Source organism: Carex rostrata, chromosome 10 (genome assembly GCF_964058835.1).
Source record: "Carex rostrata chromosome 10, lpCarRost1.2, whole genome shotgun sequence".
In the NCBI taxonomy this organism is placed as follows: Eukaryota; Viridiplantae; Streptophyta; class Magnoliopsida; order Poales; family Cyperaceae; genus Carex; species Carex rostrata.
In genome coordinates, this window is record NC_135927.1 from 2,369,387 (window position 1) to 2,376,787 (window position 7,401).

Below are 7,401 nucleotides of genomic sequence, written 5' to 3' on the forward strand. Positions count from 1 at the left end.
TTCAATGGGGATATATCCAAAATAGATAAGTTTAGATGGGCAAATAACTAATTTTGAAGTGTTGATGGGGAAATATCTAATTGATGAAGTTATGATGGGCATATATCTAAATTTCTCTTTTTATTTGTTGTTGTTATTTTTTGTTTTGTTTTGTTTTGTTGTATAATTTTGTGACTAAAAAAAGCTATGAAAAAAGAACATAAATACTATCATAAAACTATAAAAATATAAAACATAGCTCAAACTAAAACATAATACAACAGAATAAAACATAGCTTTCAAATGTTGTAAGTGGGAAAACGAAATTGTCCAAATTAACGGAGGTGCAGATCGTTTGTCACTGTGCAAAACATGTGAGTGGTTACCTGTGCATGTACATATAAATGGGAAAGCGAAATTGACCTAACGAGTTACCTTAATCAATCAATATAGTTGACAGAACAATATTTATTTATTCATTTATTTTATTTTATTTTATTTTTTGAATAAAATGGGGATACCACCTGTTTCATTGTGAAACTCAAATGTTCATAAGCATAGAAATACAATCTCTGAAATAGCATACTATACAAAATATCTAAACATGGAACAAGAATCGAAAAGACTAAGGAAACTGCATAATAGTCATAATAGTCCACTAAAGCAATTAAGAAGTGTCACTAATAACTACAGCTAGGAGTGTACAAAAGTACTGTCGACCCACCCGACCCATCTGACCCGTATTTTACCGGGTTGAGAAATTACTGGGTCGGGTACGGGTTGGATTTTGACAAATCCGTTACTCTGAGTCAGGTCATGAATTTGCTCTTAATAACCCGTTTATACCTGACTCCAGCCTCAAATATAGGTTGAAGGTCTATCCAGATCATGCTTTGAAAGATGGGATGCAATAATTACACATGTCGGCTAATATAATAAGTACTCTGTTGTTCTTTTGATTGCATGATTAATTGTTAGTCCTCATTTCTGAATTTTTCGGCCACATCTGCTCAAGCTCTGGGTACCATGCATGGAATTCTTATCAACTTATAAGATAATATTATATTATTCCTAAGTAAAAAAAAGCTAATATTATATTTCTATTTAGATCTTAACCGTTTGATCGGAATCCACACAGGTTCTGTGTATTTCACTTCGGGATCGGGTGGTCCGGATATAAACATAAATATTTAGTTATCTCAGGATATGAATTTACTGACATAAATATTTAGAACTTTCTATGATTTTATTTATGTTTGTCACTTTTATTTGTACCTAGTTTTAATAAAAATGGTAAAAAGATATATAATAGATTTTCGATCAAATTATAACCCCACTACTACAAAAATGGTCATTGTACACTGCACGTTGTACATGGATTTGACAATTTTATATAAAAACAGTGTAGAAATTGTAATTATTTGGAAGCCCGAAATATCTATGGGATCTCTACACGGATATTTATTAAAGAATCAGTGTAGAAAGCCTTGAGAGAGCTACACGGACGTTTATTAGGAATTGTACACGGATTATTGTTTAAATAACAGTGTAGAAAGCCTTGAGAGAGCTACACGGATATTTATTAAAGAACCGTGTAGAAATGTAGGAATTGTACACGCATCTTTTTTTAAATAACAGTGTAGAAAGTTTGATAAAGCTACACGGACCTTTACATAAAGAGCCGTGTAGAAATGTAGAAATTGTACACGGTTTTATGTTTAAATAACAATGTAGAAACTCTTGAGACACGAACGTTTAATTACAATGGAGATTTTTCGGAGTCTTGTGTTTGAGTTGTCTCTATTATTTTTGACATATTTGTTTTGTATCGGTATTTGAATCTGTATTCGTAGATTATTAGCTTCGTATCCGTATCTATTTAAGATGGATTTGATTTTGAATTTTGATATCCATTTACTATTCGTATCCGTATTCGTATCCACTTATTAAAAGGCGGATAAGGATACGGTATCAGCATTATCCGCTCCAAATTCGCTGTGTTTTCACCTCTAACCTGGAGTGATCCGAATTCCATATATTTTACCTCCAAAGCGTTTACTTTTGAAATCTGAAGAATATATATATTCCTAAGAGTTTTTTTTTTTAATATAGACACATGTATTATTCACACAAAAACTTCAAATGTTTAATCCTTATCTAATTTCGGTCGAGAATTTGTATTTTTGCAGGGAGTAGAAACTAGCAAATCATCCAAAACTACACCAGACGAAGCATGCGGCAAGATATTACATCCAACCCTTTATATCATGTATGATCGGTGTGTTCAAATTAATCTTTTTAGTTTTATATGTTGAAGTTAATATTTGTAGTTTTCTAGGTTGTCTTGGAAATTAGAAATTCATATCTAGAAAATAGAAAATAGAGAAGTTAAATGAGGGTGTTAAATGTTATTTAGTGAAAGGAAAGTGTGTACAAAGTTCTTATAAATCTATATAATATGTAAGGTGTCATTTCAAATTTTTCTAAGAGTGAGAAAATATCAATATATTATAAAAATTTCTGATAAACTTTTTCTTCTTACTCTTCCACTAAATATAAAATATAAAACAAAACAACACAAGGCCATGAATAGGCCAACACGGTGTATGTAGATAACTGACTGAAAATTGGTATAAACTCTGTATCGTCTTAATTACAATGCTGTAGCAGTTGTCATCAATCAATGCATGAAACACGCGCAAATTATACTCGTCATTCTCTAGTAGTTGTTGAAGCTAGCCATATTTATTGTGAGGCTTCTTTTACGAGCAAATATATTTATTATACTCTACAACTATTCCCTTTTCTTCCATTTTACTATTACTAATAGTTATACTAGAAAATGGTTCAAAAATGAATTGCATTAATTCCTTTCTTCTCTTTGAGCAGGACAGAAGGTAAGGTAATCTAGGGGTGGCTAAGCCACCCTCAATATTTTCAATATTTTCGGTTAGGCACCCCTATATTCAAAATCGAGTTCCGCCCCTGCTTTGAGTCTATATAGGCGTTACATCTTTCATTTGAGTCCCTAAACTACTCTATAATCCTTTTTACTAAAAGGTCCCTACAAAACCCGAAATACCGAAATACTAAAAATAGACAATAAATCTCAACACTCCTAGCCAAGATGGGCAAAAGATATCCATCAAGCCCATCTTGTCACATAACTAGATCTTTTGAGCTAAGTCATTTGGTGATGCAGTCAGCTACTTGATCTCTAGTACCGACATGACTCAGCTCCAATAGTCCACTTTCCAGTTTTTCCTTTATAAAGAACCTATCGATCTCCACATGCTTGGTTCTGTCGTGCTGCACATCGGATGAAATGGCGGAGTCCATACCTTTCCTATCCATGTACCACAAGCCGCTGTACCATGTACCCGTCCCAAGTATCATGCCTGTCCCCTTCTCTTGGAAGATCACCTTGGGAATATCCAATAAAACTACATATTTTAGTTGTGTTATAATAGCACTTATGGATAAGAGATTCACTAGAAAAGAACGAGCATGCAACACATTAGATAGTATCAAAGTGTTTGTACATTTCACTATGCTCTTACCAACCATGGCCTAGGCCGTACCATCTACTGTCTGAATACTCTCTAGGACTGCTAGGTGAGTATATGAAGAAAACTCCCCAGCAGCACCAGTCACATGGCGAGATGCATCGGTCGACTATCAAATCTTGTGATCTAGTGGTGGGTATAGAGGTAAGAGCAAGTGTATCACAAGCACCCGTGGTTGATTGAGCAAAACAAGCAAAGATACCCCTGGATGAAGATGAGGTGGATGCGTCCTCTACCACACTCTTTCCATTACCTGCTGCTTGCTGCTTGCTCTTCAGTATCTCCTTACTCTCGCCCTCTGTTACCATCAGATTTGCCTGGTAGTTTCCTCTTAAAACTTCTCCTACAACCCCGGCTATAACCACGGCCTCCATACTGCCCCTCTCACCTGCATCTCGCTTCTTAGGTGACTTAGGACAAGTCTGTTTCAGGTGATCTACCTCAATGCATATGTAACACCATCGAGGCTCGCCCCTTAACCCTGTGTTACCTGTGTGACCTGAGTTGGAGATCGTTAGTGCTGACTTCACCCCTGGAAACCCTGCTGCCCCAACTTGTAGCCTAATATGGCTCTTCTCCTCAGTCAAGTACCCCTCTAGATCCTTCACTTCTAGAGAGTGCTCCAGGCAACGTGACTAGCTCAAATACGCAGCTGCTTCATCGAGTTTCGTATCAATGAGTGACAGCTCAGCCTTCTGCTACCTCGGCTTGCTCTCACTAGCTGCCACACAAAAGACTCACATCATAATCACGACATCATCTGGACTCAGCTTAGACATAGCCTCGGCCAACAGGTTCGTGCTGACATTGTCACTATCCTTCTCCTTCTCCATTTGATCCAACTCAGATCTACTTCTCATGCACCGATCTAAGTCCGAATCACTTGTACTTCTCTCCTGAAGACCCAATCTTGCACCCTCAAGACCGATCTAGATCATCTCCCCCTATCTTCTTGATCTTCTCCGTGACCAGATCTTGATCTATCGCATCAATATTCGAGCTCAAACCCGATCAAATTTGATCGAGAACTAGATCCAAACTCGCTTCTCGGGTATCGTGGGGTTTAGGCCCCCCACGATGGCCAAATAAATAGAAAAAACCTACCTTTGGTGGCTGGCCGGCCCTAGAAGGAGTGGCTCAGCTTAACTAGGGCTAGCCGAGAGAGAGAAAAAGGAGAAGAGAGCATAACTAGGTCTGGCTGGCCATAGAAGAAGGAGAAAAATAAAGAAAAAGTTCGGACTAAGCGGAGGCTGGTGGCGCCTTTGTGCTCGACCAAGAGAGGAAGACGGATCTGGCGGCACCTCTGTGCTCTGTGCTCGGCCATTTGCTTGGCGACGAATCTGGCGGAATATCTGGCTAGGTGGAGGTGGAGCCAACCAGGACCATCCCAGGCGGCAGAGATGACCAGCGGTGGCCTAGGCGGAGGCTGGGCTAACCGGCGATGGTGGGCGGAGGCTGTTCTGTCTCTGGGACTGGGAAGAGAGTGAAAAACGAAAAAAAAATGGAAAAAATGGCTGCTAGGAAACCATAGCTCTGATATCAACTAGAAAATGGTTCAAAAATGAATTTTATTAATTCGTTTGTTCTCTTTGAGCCTATATAAGCGTTACATCTTTCATTCGAGTCCCTAAACTATTATATAAACTTTTTACCAAAAGACCCTACAAAACCCGAAATATCAAAATACTGAAAACATACAATAAATCTCAACAGTTATTTTGGTTTCTCATTTAAATATTAGTTGCTTGAGGTCATTGAACTATAGTGTGTAATTGACACTTCCAAATAGTTTATTACTTCTCGCTTACAATGCAAATAATAATAATATTTTCTTTAAAAAATATATTTTCATTGATCTTATTTTGTGTACTTTGTTGATTTATAAATTTTAAACAAAAAGAGAAATCTGATTTGGAAATAAATATTTTGAAAAGTTATAACAAGGACTAAGGAGAGAAACGATAGTCAATTTTAATTGACTACTAAGGCCACCGTTTTCACTAAAGAAATTTGAAAGCGATAACATCAGTTTTGAGTTACATATATATATAATTAATGAGTCGATCAATAAAAACCTCCCTCTAATTCTAAAATATATATTTTTTTAGAATTTCATTAAAAATATTTGACGTGAAATATTTTATTGGTAATGGTAATTTTTTTTTTGCTAAATTTCATTAAAAATAAAATAGAAGCTATATATTTTAAAAACAAGTAATTATAAGAATTATAAGGGACGAGAAAAAAAGTAAGTTGTGTTGACAAGATAATTATAAATGATACACAATTTGTCCCGTGATATTTGAATTGAGTGTGTCAAAATCTATTCTGACTTTTTAGAATGACAACTTAAAATTTTGACCAAGTTCAATTGAACAACTCAAATATACGCAATCATTTTGACACTAATATAACAATTATGACAACAGAGGTGAATTCTAAAAAGTCATCGTTTCATCGAAGGAGCATGAGATAATCATCCTTTGGTCCCCCTCTGAGTTTATTTATTAAATTCTTTGAAATCATGGTGTTACCATTTTTTAAATGAAAGAATAATATGGAGAATGTGGGACAAGTGGTTATCTAAAACCTTTAGGTTATACAGGAAATTAGTTCAGGTGGACCCTTTTATATTAAAAACTGTCTTGATCATGTCCTTCCAAGAGTAATATACGTCTATAAAGTTGCCGCCGCCTATTAATATTAATGTTGATTGAATTAGAGCTGGCAAAAAATTCCATGGCTCCTGGTCCACTAGGTATCAGTTTGTGACGTGATAGATTGACATCTCATTTGTTAGTGGATCGAGGTAAAATGAGCTCGTTCGTCATAGACTTGAGCTGGAATTCTTAGTTCATGAATGAGCCCGCTTGCCACAAACTTATATTGAATATACGTAGTTAAATAGTTTAATCGGATCTGTTCAATTCATGTTGGGAGATACTATGGTCGATGGGTGTTATAGTCAGTGTTAATTATATTAATTGTTTGTTGGACTATGCTTAAGTTGATTGGCAATTTTATATAGACTGTGTAAATTAATTATGGACAACTAAGTTAATTTGTATGAATTTATTTGTTTTGGTATGCATGAACTTATTCTATGAACTAGTTCACATTTGTATGAATTTAAGAGTTTGATATTTTGGCAAACTTATTACAGTAGTTGATTTGTGTAGTTGCACTTCAATTAAGAATATTGCTAAATAATTAATCATATAAATGTTATTTTGTTTTAATCATAATTGATAAGATATGCTATGAAAATTTAAGATATATCAGAAATGGAATATACAAATTTACACAACCAAAACGCTATAGCTTTGTTCATACACAACCCCAAAACGCTATAACTTTGCTCATGCACAATTGATTGCATCACTCACACATCCTTAGTATTGCTTTCTGGCCACTATTCCTATTTATTAGGCTTCTGCTTCACTAACTGTTGTTTCTTTATTATTTGTACCTTTAACCCAGTCTCTCTCTATCCTCTCTTTCTCCCTCTGGTCCCAGTTCCTCTGCAATCTTTCTCTTTGCTGAAAGTTCATCAGTTGAATGCAAAAGCTTTCATGTTTAAATCGAATGTGCCTCAGATTCATCACGTACGTGATTTCAAAATTTCAACTAGAAAGATGGAAAAGTTTAACATCAATTTATATATCTACGTGTATAAGATGTGGCCGTATGTTAAGAATAAAATCGAAATTATTATTAATCGGAGGACCTATATGTTGTATATAAAAATTATAGAGCACTTAAATAAGTTTATTGTGATTTCTTTTGAAAAACGGATATCTGACTTTTTTAATTAGAATATTCAATTAATTTTGCTCAAAAGTTTGAAAGTAAATTT